This window comes from Chiloscyllium plagiosum, chromosome 24 (genome assembly GCF_004010195.1).
Source record: "Chiloscyllium plagiosum isolate BGI_BamShark_2017 chromosome 24, ASM401019v2, whole genome shotgun sequence".
Classification (NCBI taxonomy): Eukaryota; Metazoa; Chordata; class Chondrichthyes; order Orectolobiformes; family Hemiscylliidae; genus Chiloscyllium; species Chiloscyllium plagiosum.
The window spans coordinates 52,869,853-52,884,835 of record NC_057733.1 but is presented as its reverse complement, the minus strand read 5'-3'; the positions used below and the strand labels follow the sequence as shown (position 1 = coordinate 52,884,835).

Below are 14,983 nucleotides of genomic sequence, written 5' to 3'. Positions count from 1 at the left end.
GGGCAGGAGCCCTTCATCAGGAATGAGGCTGGGAGCCTCCGGGGTGGAGAGATAAATGGGAGGGGGATGGGGCTGGGGAGAATGTAGCTGAGAGTGCAGTAGGTGAGTGGAGATGGGGGTAAAGGTGATAGGTCAAAGAGGAGGGTGGAGCGGAGAAGTGGGAAGGGAGATAGGCAGGTAGGACAGGTCATGAGGATTGTGCTAAGCTGGAAGGTTGGAACTGGGGTGAGGTGGGGGGAGGGGAAATGAGGAAACTGGTGAAGTCCACATTGATGCCCTGGGGTTGGAGTGTTCCGAGGTGAAGATGAGGCATTCTCCCCCAGGCGTGGGGTGGTGAGGGAGCGGTGATGGAGGAGGCCCAGGACCTGCATGTCCTCAAAGAGTGGGAGGGGGAGTTGAAATGTTGGGTCACGGGACGGTGGGGTTGGTTGGTGCGGATGTGCCAGAGATGTTTCCCAAAACGCTCTTCTCGCTGAGGTTATGAATGACTCTATGAAAATACAAGCTGTTTGTTTGCTTCATGAGTACCTCCTAATTTGTTGGATTTCCTTCCAGTGAAATCTCACCTACCAACTTCAGCTTGTAATACCCAGAGACCTTTTCCCTGCTTCTTGTATCAAGTGATGGCCTCAGTGATTCAGTTGAAACAAACAGCCCATTAACTAAACTGTTGAGACCTGAATCCCCAGCTTCAAGCATGGGTCGATGCTAATGCTGTGGCCTTTCTTAGTCTCAGTGTCCGTGGAGTAGGGAGAGAGCATAATGTCTGCCCTTCTGGTTTTATTGTCTTAGAAAGTTAGGGTGGAATTCCTGCACCTGAACAATATCTAATAACTGTTCATTGGAAGGTCATTCTGATGACATTCTTACTTGTTTGAGCAGAGCCCTACCTTCTGCTTTACAGGGCTGCTGTTGGCCTTGTCCTGGAATATGTACTTGGAGTGGTTTCCAATCTTCAGGAGCAGAGACTGGTGACCTCTGCATTGCTGGCTGTTGGCATAGGGGACTGTGTGATGTCCCCAGGGTGCCCATGGTAGTTATTCTTGGATCATTGATTCAATCTCTCACCAATGCTAGGCAAGCTTCAGTCAGACCACATCACCAGAGTTTACCAACCCCTGTGCAAAACTAAGTCCCAAGAAAAGCCAGCAGCTTCTGGAGAGGAGACAGTGGGGTGGGAATTGACAGGGGAGAAATAAGCTGGTAACCAGGTACTGGGGACAGATGTTGTTTCCAAGCCCTCCGTTAGCACAGCAGGAAAATAGAAGGTTCACTAAAGAGTTGAGATTTATTTCCTGTAACTTTCTCACCTGAAGCCCGATAGTGCTTTCTAGCCAATGAAGTCTCTTTTTGTAGTGTAGGCACTATTGTAACGAGGGAACATGGCAGCCAGTTTGTACATAGCAAGATCCCACCAACAGCAATGCAATAATGGCAGGATAATTATTTTAAATGACATTAGTTAAGGGTAAAATACTGGTTCCAAGATTGTGTGGCTGGCTCCAGTTCATTTTTAAAATAGAAGCACTTTATGTTCACTTGAGAGAGAAGGCAAAGCCTTGGTCTAACATCTCATCCAAAAATGGCACCTCTGACAGTGCAGCACTCCCTCAGTGCTGCATTCCCACTGGCGTAGAGAATTCCAAAGATTCACAAGCCTTTGAGTGAAAGAATTTCTCCTCGTCGTGATCCTGTATAGACAAGCCCTATCTGGAGACTGTGATTCTAGTTTGAGAATTTTATCAGCATCTTGCAGATGTTTTCAACACAGACAGAGGCCTTTTGCCTATAACTCTGAAGTCCATGCCAATACAATGTATGTCTAAAGACAGCTTAAATGTTACAAAAGTTTCTGATTCAACCACCCTTTTCAGGCAGTGAGTTCCAGACTCCCACCACCATCCTCTGAGTGAAAAAAACTATGCTCAACTCTCCTCTTAGACTTCTATTCTTAACTTAAATCTATGCCTCCCCCCAAGTTGTCGATCTGTCCACTAAGGGAATAAATGCTTTATTATCCATCTTACCCACACTCCTCATCAACGTACACACTCCTATCAACTTCCCTGTTTGCCTTCACCCTGCTCCAAAGAAAACAACTATTCAGTTTTCTCTTGTAGCTCAGACCCTGCAGCCCAGACAATACCTGGTAAATCTCAGCATCCTCTCCAGTGCAATCATATCCTTGCTGTATGCCCTGTCAAGTCCTTCAGAATTTTATACTTTACAGTGAGGTTACCTTTCACTCTTCTAAACATTAGGGACTATCCTGAACCTCTTGTCATGGAACAATCCCATCGTTCCAGACAGCAGTTCAGTAAGCCCTCATTTCACTCCTCCTGAGGCCATGACTCAAGTAGATATTGCAAATCTCCCAGATCACTGCACTCTACCAATTGTACCACCTTCAGTGGTTCTGACACAGACTGGCTGGCCCTTAATGGCTCGAATTCCTCAAAACTCTCCATCTCTCTCACCTCCATTAAGATGTGCAATTCAACTTACCTCTTTTAATGAGAATTTTATCACTTCTACCAATGTTTCCCAAGTGACTCAGCACCACATTTAATTTGATTGCTCTTTTGTGAAGCATCTTGAACACCTTTGTTCAATACGGGTGCTATATGAATGCAAGTGGGGGGATACTAGAAAATGGTGGTCATAAACTCCACTCACTAGAGTGCTCACTTATTTCAAAATAAGAACTACAGTGAAAAAAGCACAGTACATAGTATAAATTTACATAAAACGGAACCATCTTCACTTTTATTTGTTCGGTAGTTCGTCTTCCTTCATTCACTATTAATCTCCGCCTTTAGACATCAGCATTATAATTCTGAGTTCATGTTTAATGGGAAAGGGAGAACATAGGAATTTCACATTGATAACTGTTCATCAGAATCATCTCCTTTTGCTTTGTACCATTGTCTTTTTGTTTCATTTTCTCGCGCCTGCCTTCCACAGGAGAGGTGCATCAGAGACAGGTGCATCAGAGCCCAATAACACAGTCATAGAGATCCTTCAGTCCAACTCATTCATGCCAACCAGATATCCTAACCTAATCTAATCCCCTTTGCCATCATTGGGCACATATCCCTCTAAACTCTTCTTGTTCATGATGTGGAGGAGCCGGTGTTGGACTTGGGTGGACAAAGTTAAAACTCACACAACACCAGGTTATAGTCCAACAGCTTTATTTGGAAGTACTAGCTTTCAGAGTGCTGCTTATTCATATACCCTTCCAGATGCCATTTAAATGTTGTAATTATGCCAACCACCACCACTTCCTCTGGCAACTCATTCCACACACGCACCACCCTCTGTGTGAAACACTTGCCCCTTAGGTCCCTTTTAAATCTTTCCCCTCTCACCCTAAATCTATGCCCTCTAGTTCTGGACTCCCCCACTTCAGGGAAAAGACCTTGGCTATTTATCCTATCCATGCCCCTCAGATTTTATAAACCTCTACAAGGTCACTTCACAGCCTCCAGGGGCAGGAACGGTGACAGGACCTGCCCATTCACCCTCTGTCCTATCATTGATACTCCCAGTCATTCCTTCCCTTGTTGTAGTTGCTTAAAATGTTAAAAAAATGTTGTCATGGGTGACATCAACTTCCCTGATGTTGATTGGAACTTGCTTTGTGCAAACAGTTTGGATGGAGCACTTTTGTCAGGTGTGAGCAAAGAACCATGCTAGATGTGAGATCTCTCGGTGGGAGGGCATTTCTGTGATAGTGATCACAACTCCCTGACCTTTACTATAGCCATAGAGAGGGATAGGAGCATACGGTATGGGAAAGTATTTAATTGGGGGAAGGGGAATTACAATGCTGTTAGGCAGGAACCGTGGAGAATAAATTGGGAGCAGATATTCTCAGGGAACTGTGTGACCCAAGTTTGGAAGCTGTTTAGGAAGCACTTGCTGATAGTGCTGGATAGGTTTGACCCACTGAGGCAAGGACGGGATGGTAGGGTGAAGGAACCTTGGGTGTTAAGGGATGTGGAACATCTAGTCAAGAGGAAGAAGGGAGCTTACTTCAGGTTGAGGAAGGAAGAATCAGCCCAGGAAGGAACTGAAGAATGGACTTAGGAGAACTACAAGGGGGCAGGAAAAAGCTTTAGCGGGTAGGATTAAGAAAAATCCTAAGGCATTCCACACTTATGCGAGGATCAAGAGGATGGCCAGAGTGAGGGTAGGGGTGATCAGGGATAAAGGAGGGAACTTGTGCCTGGAGTGGAAGGACGTCGGGGAGGTCCTTAATGAATATTTTGCTTCAGTATTCACTAGTGAGGGGGACCTTGTTTTTGTGAGGACTGTATGAAACAGACATATGCAAGAACAGGTTGATGTTAAGAAGGAGGATGTGCTGAAAATTTTGAAAAACATGAGGATAGATAAGTCCCCTGGGCCAGATGGGATAAACCCTCGGTACTACAGGAAGTGAAGGAAGAGATTGCTGCACCTTTGGTGATGATCTTTGTGTCCTCACTGTCCACTGGAGTAGTGCTAGATGATTGGAGGGTGGGAAATGTTGTTCAAGAAAGGCAATAGGCATAATCCTGGGAATTACAGACCAGTCAGTCTTATTTCAGTGGTAGGCAAATTATTGGAAAGAATGCTGAGAGACAAGATTTATGATTACTTGGAAAAGCATAGCTGGTTAGAGATAGTCAGCATGGCTTTGTGAGGGGCAGGTCATGCCTCACATGCCTTATTGAATTCTTTGAGGATGTGACAAAACACATTGATGAAGTTAGAGCAGTGGATGTGGTGTATATGGATTTTAACGAGGTGTTTGATAAGGTTCCCCATGGTAGGCTCATTCAGAAAGTAAGGAGGCATGGGACACAGGGAAATCTGGCTGGCTGTATATGGAACTGGCTGGCCCATAGAAGACAGAGGGTGACAGTAGATGGAAAGTATTCAGCCTGGAGCTTGGTGACCTGTGATGTTCTGCAGGGATCTGTTATGGGACGTCTGCTCTTTATGATTTTTATAAATGACTTGGATGAAGAAGTGGAAGGGTGGGTTAGTAAGTTTGCCAATGACACGAAGATTGGTGGAGTTGTGGATAGTGCGGGGAGCTGTTGTAGGTTGCAATGGGACATTGACAAGGTGCAGAACTGGGCTGAGAAGTAGCAGATGGAGTTCAACCTGGAAATGTGTGAAGTGATTCATTTTGGAAGGTCAAATTTGAATGCAGATTACAGAATTAAAGGCAGATATCTTTGCAGTGTGGAGGAACAGAGGGATCTTGGCGTCCACATCCATAGATCCCACAAAGTTGCTACTCAAATTGACAGGGTTGTTAAGAAGGCATAATGTGCGTTGGCTTTCATTAACAGGGGGATTGAATTTAAGAGCTGTGAGATTATGCTGCAGCTCTATAAAACCCTGGTTAGAGCACAGTTAGAATATTGTGTTCAGTTCTGGTTGCCTCATTATAGGAAGGATGTGGAAGCTTTAGAGAGGGTGCAGAGGAGATTTATCAGGATGCTGCCCGCACTGGAGGACATGTCTTATGAAGAAAGGTTGCGGGAGCTAAGGCTTTTCTCATTGGAACGAAGAAGGATGAGAGGTAACTTAATAGAGGTGTACAAGATATTAAGAGGCATAGATAGAGTGGATAGCCAGAGAATTTTTCCCATGGCTATCACGAGAATACATAATTTTAAGGTGATTGGAAGAAGGTTTATGGGAGCTGTCAGAGGTAGGTTCTTTACACAGAAGGTGATGAGTGTGTGGAATGCACTGCCAGTGGTGGTGGTAGAGTCAGAGACATTAGGGATATTTAAGCGACTCTTGGATAGGCACATGGATGATAGTACAATAAAGGGTATGTAGGTTAGTCTGATAAAAGTAGAATAAAAAGCCAGCACAACATCGAGGGCTGAAGGGCCTGTACTGTGCTGTACTGTTCTACATTCCATGTAATACTTTTCAGTTCCAGTGAACAGTTTTTGACCTGAAATGTTAACTCTTTCTGTCTCCACAGAACCTGTCTGGCCTGTTGAGTGGTTGCTGAACTTTTTCATTTCATTTCAGGTTTTCAGTATCCACAGTATTAAGCTCTCCGTTCTCTTGAAAAGTCTGTTTTGTTCTGCTGGGCTTTTTCCCTTGAGTGCATAAACCCCAGACTATTTTACCATTTGGGAGGGGAAGGGGTGAGGTGGGAGTAGTTGCGAGAGGTGAATGACGATAGAGAAATTAATGTTGGTTCCTTTTCGTTTCTGTCTTCCTGTTCAGTGGAATTGGAGTCCGAAGATTTTCAGGACCACCTTCATCTCAGAACCTCCTCGACCGACTTGGTCATAATGTTCCCAGAACTCTTCCCTCGCTTTCAACTGATGCCAAAGAACTGGTCAAATCTGTTCGTGCCATCATTGAAGCAGACTGTGAGTAATTAATTGGTGAACCAGTTATAATTCTACACTAACTCATGTAGTCTCACATCATTACTGCTAGATTCCATTCAAATTAAATGCAGGAATCTAAAACTAGGGGTCACAATTGTGGGACAGTTACTAATATATTACTTTCTTGCTGTTTTACCAGTTTATAAGGGTGTTAGGTCCATCAGGACAGGATTGGCAGGCTGGATCTCTTCTCTTTTAAAAAGTGTATCGGTAGAAAGTTAGGAAAGGTTTTGATAGAATCAATTAATAGAATCATAGAGCACAGAAACAGGCCCTGCGGTCCAACTCGTTCTTGCCGACTAAGTTTCCCAAACTAATCTAGTCCCACTTGTCTGTGTTTGGCCCATATCCCTCTAAACCTTTCCGATTCAAGTACCTATACAAATGACGTTTAAATGTTGTAACTGTACCTGCATCTACCACTTCCTTGAGCAGGTCATTCCACATATGAACTGCCCTCTGAAAAACTTGCCCCTCAGGTCCCTTTCAAATTTTTCTCCTCTCACCTTAAAAATATGCCCCTAGTTTTCAACACTTCTACCGCAGGGAAAATAACTTAGCTCTTCACCAGATCCATGCCCCTCATGATTTTATACATCTCTATAAGGTCACCCCTCAACCTCCTACACTCCAGTGAGAAAGATCCCAGCCCCTCCAGCCTATTTTTATAACTGAAACTCTCAAGTCTCAGCAACATCCTGGTCAATGTTTACTGAACCCTCTCCAATTTAATATAGTGGCAGTTGAGGCCAATATATTAAATGTTTTCATGAAGGAGTTAGAGATAGTTCTAATGCTATAGGTACAGAAATAGAGTCATCGAGATGTGCAGCATGGAAACAGACCCTTTGGTCCAACTCATCCATACTGACCAGATATCATGGGCGGCATGGTGGCACAGTGGTTAGCACTGTTGCCTCACAGCGTCAGAGACCCGGGTTCAATTCCCGCCTCAGGTGACTGACTGTGTGGAGTTTGCACGTTCTCCCCGTGTCTGCGTGGGTTTCCTCCGGGTGCTCCGGTTTCCTCCCACAGTCCAAAGATGTGCAGGTCGGGTGAATTGGCCATGCTAAATTGCCCGTAGTGTTAGGTAAGGGGTAAATGTAGGGGTATGGATGGGTTGCGCTTCGGCGGGTCGGTGTGGACTTGTTGGGCCGAAGGGCCTGTTTCCACACTGTAAGTAATCTAATCTAATCTCATGTAGTCCCATTTGCCAGCACTGGCTCATATCTCTCCAAACTCTTCCTATTCATGTATCCATCCAGATGCTTTTTAAATGCTGTAATTGTACCAGCCTCCACCACTTCCTCTGGCAAGATCTTTTCTCTGGGATGGGGGAGTCCAGAATTAGAGGGCGTAGGTTTAGGGTGAGAGGGGAAAGATTTAAGAGGGACCTAAGGGGCAACTTTTTCACACAGAGGGTGGTATGTGTATGGAATGAGCTGCCAGAGGATGTGGTGGAGGCTGGAACTATCTCTAACTCCTTCATTTAATATATTGGCTTCAACTGCTTCCTGTGGCAGTTAACTCCAGAGGCTCTCCAGTCTCCGGGTGAAGAAGTTTCTCCTCATCTCAGTGCTAAATGGCCAACCCATATTCTTTGACTACAACCACTGTTCAGGACTCCCCAGTCATCAGAAATATCCTTCCTGCATTTCTCTGTCAAGTATTTTTGAAAGTTTATAGGTTTCTATGAGATACTCTATCCTCCTCATTCTTCTAAATCCAGTGAACATAGTCCTAACTGATCCGGTCTCTCTTCATATGTCAGTCCTATCATCCTCGGAATCAGTCTGATATACTCTCACTGCACTCCCTCTGTCACCAGAACATCCTTCTTCAAGTAAGGAGACCAAAACTGCACACAATACAAGGCATCCCTGCCCCTGTACTCAGATCCTCTCACCATGAAGACGAACACACCACTTATTTTCTTCACAGCCTACTGCACCTGCATAGTTGTCTTCAGGACATCCAGGTCTTGTAGCACCTTCCTGTTTCCCAATCTATTGCCATTCAGAGAAACTGCCTTCCTGTTTTGCTACCAACGTGGATAACCTCACAGTTGTACTTCATCTGCCATGCATTTGCCCACTCAACGTGTCTAAATCACACTGAAACACCTCTGCATCCCCCCACAGTTTACTTCCCACCCAGCTTCATGTTGTCCGAATTCTATCCAATCCAGTGTGAGTGCAGCCATCAGATCTGTTCCTCTGGGATTTTTCATGCACAGGAATTCCAATGTTCCAGTTCAGCTAGACCCAGAGAGAATGGAGGCAGCTTCATTACCACCAATTGTAGTTTTATTTGACACAAAGTGAAACAGTTTTGGCTGGTGAGATTAAAAAAAGAGAGATTGGTGCCACCATACTTTACAGAACTAATTTCTGAAAAAACAGCTTACTCTCCACAGTTTGCCCTTACCCAAGCTTACACTGTGGTGGACTTCACAGGTGACCAGGCTAATAGGTGTGTGACCAGATCCCAATGTTGGACTGTGCAGGTCCCAGGCCACCAGTGGGAAAGGCAGGGAAAGATTTGTTGGCTTGTTCAATGAGAGAAGCACCTCCTGAATAGTATCTGTTCATACTTTGGTCCAAGTCCATATTTAACCCTATCTTCCCTGCTTCCTCGGTGCATTTCAATTCTCCATTCATTTAATCCCTTTCCCCCATTTTGATAACCCACAGTGTCTTATGATCACCTTGAATATTTTCTTGAACTCTTAAAGGTTTTAGTTTAAATCTGATCGATTTTACTTTTCTTCAGGATTCTAGTATTAGAGCCAGAGATGTTTCTGCTGGGAGTGAACAGTTAACTGTAGGCAAGTTTTTTCCATCTTTTTCTCTCTATTGAGGTTACACAGAGCAGGCACAAAGAGACAGTTCTGCTTACCAGACGGAGGACAGTGTGCAAGCCTTTAGAAACTGCTGCCAGATACACACTGAGCTTTCAGTGAATTGGCGGGGCTCTGCCACACTTTGAACAAGATTTGTTCTCATGTTTTTTTTAATGAAGCTGTGTCCAGGATTTGAGTGTTTGATTGTAAACAAACAGTGAGCAAAACCTGGCAAGGCCCCCTGCCCTGAATTGCTGCACACAAAAGTAGAGGGGAAGAGGCTTACTCACATTCCTGAAGAAGGGCTTATGCCCGAAACGTCGATTCTCCTGTTCCCTGGATGCTGCCTGACCTGCTGCGCTTTTCCAGCAACACATTTTCAGCTACTCACATAATAGTACAGGCACCCTCCACACACTGTTCAAAGTGAGCATCTCTGGGCTTGAAAGCACCCACTTCAGTTTGTGGTCTACCGTCAATTAAGATTGAAACCAAACAAATATTTACTAGTGCTGCACTTGGAAAAAAAAATTAACTGCACAGGATTAAATAGGAGTTATTATTCTACAATATGAAATGTTCAGCATAAAATTACAGTACTCAGCTTGCATGTGAGCCTCCATTCCCTTGTCTCACCCTAACAACATACCTTTTCAATTCTGTGCTCCCCAACCTTTTTCCACTGTGACTGCATTTCAAGGCTGAAACGTTGTTGTGTGACTTCATAGTGATATCTGAGAGTGTGAAGGGGAGGGGATGGACTCTGAAGTTACGACCCCAAAATTTGAGCTTGCAACAGCACTGAGCCCTACGCCTGGACTTCACAGCTGGTCCTTATACCTGGCCCCCACTCCTGACACTCACATCTGAACAAAAGATCACTATTCACAACTCGGCCAATGTTCTGTCTTTAACATATCCTTGACTGACTCTAGATACTGGAATCTTTACTGAAAACAACAAATGCGGGTCAGGGAGCAAGATAACGTTTTGAGTCTGATGACTCTTCATCAGAGCTGACATGAAGTGTGGAACGGGAGGATTTATGCTATACTTGGGGAGGGGGCTTAAAGTGTAGCATGCTGGGGGAGAAAGGATGTTGATAGTTCAGATTAAGTGATCAGAATGTGAGAACAGTCCGACAATGCCGCGTCTAACAGCTGGACTGGAAAGGACAGACAGTCCCACTGCAGTGGGTTAGGGGGAGGGCAGAGAGGACATGGTGACAGTGAATCTAACAAGTACAGCTAAAAGCAAGCGAAGGAATGGGTCGACCTCAATATTAAGTCCAGAAGGTTGTAAAGTACCTGACTAAACCTCACTGCCTCCACACCTCTCCCCTTCTTTAAGGTAATCCCTAAGCCTTTGATCATTTGTGTTCATTTGTCCTTCTGTGGCCCTGGATCACATTTTCTTCGATAATCTGATGCTTGTGAAATGCCCTGGGACATTTTGCAATGCTGAAAATGCTACTTGTGCAAGATGACAGATTCTCCTAAAGCAAGGCTATCAAGAGATACAAAGCTGAAGCAATCGGTCAGCATGGTGGCACAGTGCCAGGGACCCAGGTTCAAGTCCAGCCTCAGACGACTGTCTGTGTGGAGTTTGCACGTTCTCCCCGTGTCTGCATGGGTTTCCTCTGGGTGCTCCGGTTTCCTCCCACAGTCCAAAGATGTGCAGGTTTGGTGGATAGGCCATGAGGAATTGCCCATAGTGTCCAGGGATATGTAGGTGAGGTGGGTTAGCCATGGGAACTGCAGGGTTACAGGGATGGGGTGGGTCTGGGCGGGATGCTCTTTGGAGGATTGGTGTAGACAAATGGCCTGCTTTCACACTGTAGGGATTCCATGATGTGTAATCAAGGTACATATGAGCCATGATCTGATTGAGTATCAGAACAGCTTTGAAGGGCTGAATGGCCTCCTCCTCAATCAAGGCAGTTCTTCCGTCATCTATTGTGAAATTATGGATTTTTTTTAAAAATGCCCAATGTTTATTTTCCTGACATCATTGTCCTGAAGCCTAGTAAACTTCCTCATTACACACTACTCAAATCAACTACTGTATTCCAAACTAACTCAGAGGTTCCTGGAGTGCCACTTAGTTTTGTTGGCCAAGAGCATGATGTTTAATAATGTGGATGGTATAGATTTAGTCCCTGAACCAATTGAGGTCATTCTTGCAGCTTGCCTCTTGTCCTTGCTCCACTGTGTTACTGTGTCTTGGAGATGTGTGAAAAGCCATCAATAACAGCTCTCAGACCACAAGGATGCTGAAAGAAGAGAGCGAGACCTGCTCAGCTTCAGACAAGCATGGGATCGTCTGTGAACTAGAGCAGCAAGTGACATGTGAGCTACAAGTTTCAGTGGAGTAAACATCCCAAAGAGAAGGGCATTGAAGAGATGGAGTGAAAGATGGAGTTGTACTGAGCAGGCAGGATAGTGGATTTAGGGGAGCAATATGGACTAAACAGTAGAGGGGGAATAATAATGTAATGGCAATGTTGCTGGACTGGTAATCCAGAGAGGAGAAAATGAGGACTGCAGATGCTGGAGACCAGAGTTGAAAAATGTGGTGCTGGAAAAACACAGCAGGCCAGGCAGCATCCGAGGAGCAGGAGAATTGACGTTTCGGGCATAAACCCTTCTTCAGGGAGATTCTCCTGCTCCTCGGATGCTGTCTGGCCTGCTGTGTTTTTCCAGCACCACATTTTTCAACTCTGGTAATCCAGAAATCCAAGCTAAACTGCTGCTGCTGAATAATTAATAAATCTGCAATATAAAACTAGTCTCAGTATCTGAAATATCATTGATTATCATAAAAATCCATTTGGTTCAGTAATGATCTTTTAGGGAAAGAAATCTGCCATCCTGCTGTGGTCTGGCCTACAGGACACTGTAGATCCACAGAAAGGTGCTTGACTCTTAACTGACATCTGAAATGGCCAACAAGCCATTCAGTTTGAGAGCAATCGAGGATGGGCAAGACACATTGCACTTCAAACCAACACCCACATCCCTGGACATTATGTTAAAAAAAGGAGGATTTACGAGGGATAGAAACCAGACCAGGTATTGAAGGTAATTGGAGAGTGAGATAGAGCAAATGATAAAGAATGTCAGAGAGTGAGTGAGGACTGATCGCAGAGCGGAAGAGGGTTTTTGAAAGACTGACAGGATTTTGAGGGTCGGTACAGGACAGAGATTAGATTCCCTACAATGTGGAAACAGGCACTTCGGAGAGAAAACCACCCTCTTATATTTACCCCAGACTAATCCACCTAACAATATGGGCAATTTAGAATGGCCAATTCACCAAACCTGCACATCTTTGGACTGTGGGAGGAAACCGGAGCACCCGGAGGAAACCCACGCAGACACGGGGAGAATGTGCAAACTCCACACAGTCAGTTGCCTGAGGCTGGAATTGAACCCAGATCCCTGGCACTATGAGGCAGCAGTGCTAACCACTGAGCCACCATGCTGGGGGTTAAGTCCTTCTCCTCTGTTTCGATGCTGGTTGTGAGGAAGGCAGAAACACATACCGAGCTCGAAGACAGCAGGCCACATGCAGTAAGTGCAGCTGAGAAACGTGATGAGAGAGGGGTGCGAGAATAAAATTTGATCAGAGCAGAATAATCTACTCATCAGACAGTTTTCTCCATTATAGTCAGAGACAGATGCCTCAACCCCACTACTTGGAACATACAGCAATGAGCTTTTACCAGAGAAGAGCATCCTCCAGGGAAAAAGGCCTGTCAGCTTAATGTGGCATGTGGAGTCTGAGGAAGAGCATTGCTGCAGTATAACAGGGATTGCAGCTCCCAGACTGAGCTGTCAGCAGCTCAGGCCCAGCTAGAGTACGCTGCTGGGTCCAGTGCCCAGAACAGTACTTTCCTCATACATTGATTTACAAAGAGGACTTGAACTTTTATGGCGTTTAATCACAACAGTCAGCAATTAGTGTCAAACTAATTACCTTTTGGTGCAGTCTCTGCTGTTACATTGGCAAAAACTGTAGCAGGATCTCTCAAATTGCAATTGGGTAAATGTTCGGTTTAATCTGTTTCCGAGGGTGGCTAACGAAGGAATGTTGGCTCCTCTCATACTTTCAGCATCATCCAGAAGGCAGCTCGGGACTTCCCTTGGGATTTGAATGTCTGTTCTGAAGCACTCACTCAGTACTGCACTGCTACATCTGGACAAGCTGAGCTCAACTCGTTAGTGATGCTCAAGCTCTTGTTTTTGGATCAGTGTGGTGCTGGGAAAGCACGGCAGGTCAGGCAGCATCCGAGGAGCAGGGAAATCCACATTCCGGGCAAAAGTTCTACATCAGGAATAGAGGCAGGGAGCCTCCAGGGTGGAGAGAGAAATTGATGCTCAAGCTCACAGTCTCACGGCTCTGATAAGAGCAAAATAGTACTGGGCTAAAAAGACATATTCCATCTATTTCTGAGATAGCTATTCTAACATCCTTCCCTCTGGTCAGGACACAAGAAGATCTTAAAGATCTCATTCTACCTCCATCACTATAATGTATACATGCTGGCCAGTCCCCACCTGCAGCAGCTTGGGCTGAAAGACAGAAAGAAATTAAAGCTGGCCCATTTGGGTAAGTTGTTGGGCAGATGTTCGCAGGTAAAGGGGCGGCTGGAAAATGGGAAGCCTTCAGAAATGAGATAACGAGAATCCAGAGAAACTATATTCCTGTCAGGGTGAAAGGGAAGGCTGGTAGGTGTAGGGAATGCTAGATGACTAAAGAAATTGAGAGTTTGGTTAAGAAAAAGAAGGAAGCATATGTCAGCTGTAGACAGGGTAGATCGAGTGAATCCTTAGAAAAGTATAAATGAAGTAGGAGTATACTTAATAGGAAATCAGGAGGGCAAAAAGGGGACATAAGATAGCTTTGGCAAATAGAATTAAGGAGGATCCAAAGGGTTTTTACAAATACATTAAGGACAAAAGAATAACTAGGAAGGGAATAGGGCCCCTCAAAGATCAGCAAGGCGGCCTTTGTGTGGAGCCACAGAAAATGGGGGAGATACGAAACAAGTATTTTACATAAGTATTTACTGTGTAAAAGGATATGGAAGATATAGACAGTAGCAAAATAGATGGTGACACCTTGAAAATGTCCATATTACAGAGGAGGAAGTGCTGGATGTCTTGAAATGCATAAAAGTGGATAAATCCCCAGGACCTGTTCAAGTATACACTAGAACTCTGTGAGAAGCTAGAGAAGTGATTGCTGGGCCTCTTGCTGAGATATTTGTATCATCGATAGTCACAGGTGAGGTGCAGAAAGACTAGAGGTTGTCTAACGTGGAGCCACCATTTAAGAAGGGTGGTAAGGACAAGCCAGGGAACTATAGACCAGTAAGCCTGACGTCAGTAGTGGGCAAGTTGTTGGAGGGAATCCTGAGGGACAGGATGCACGTGTATTCGGAAAGGCAAGGACTGATTAGGGATAGTCAACATGGTTTTGTGCGTGGGAAATCATTTCTCACAAACTTGATTGAGTTTTTTGAAGGAGGAACAAAGAGGATTGATGAGGGCAGAGCAGTTGATGTGATCTATATGGACTTCAGTAAGGCGTTCAACAAGGTTCCCCATGGGAGACTGGTTAGTAAGATTAGATCTCACGGAATAAAGGGAGAACTAGCCATTTGGATACAGAACTGGCTCAAAGGTAGAAGACAGAGGGTGGTGGTGGAGGGTTGTTT

At 44.9% G+C, this 14,983-nt stretch overlaps 1 long non-coding RNA gene across 1 annotated transcript in view; it reads left to right on the top strand.

Annotated features, from left to right (window-relative positions):
* LOC122561936 overlaps positions 1-14,983 on the top strand; it is a 33,989-nt gene that overhangs the window by 2,763 nt on the left and 16,243 nt on the right. Inside the window, exon 2 of the long non-coding RNA XR_006315164.1 lies at positions 6,250-6,398. This is a non-coding gene — a long non-coding RNA (uncharacterized LOC122561936). The remainder of the gene's footprint in view (positions 1-6,249; positions 6,399-14,983) is intronic.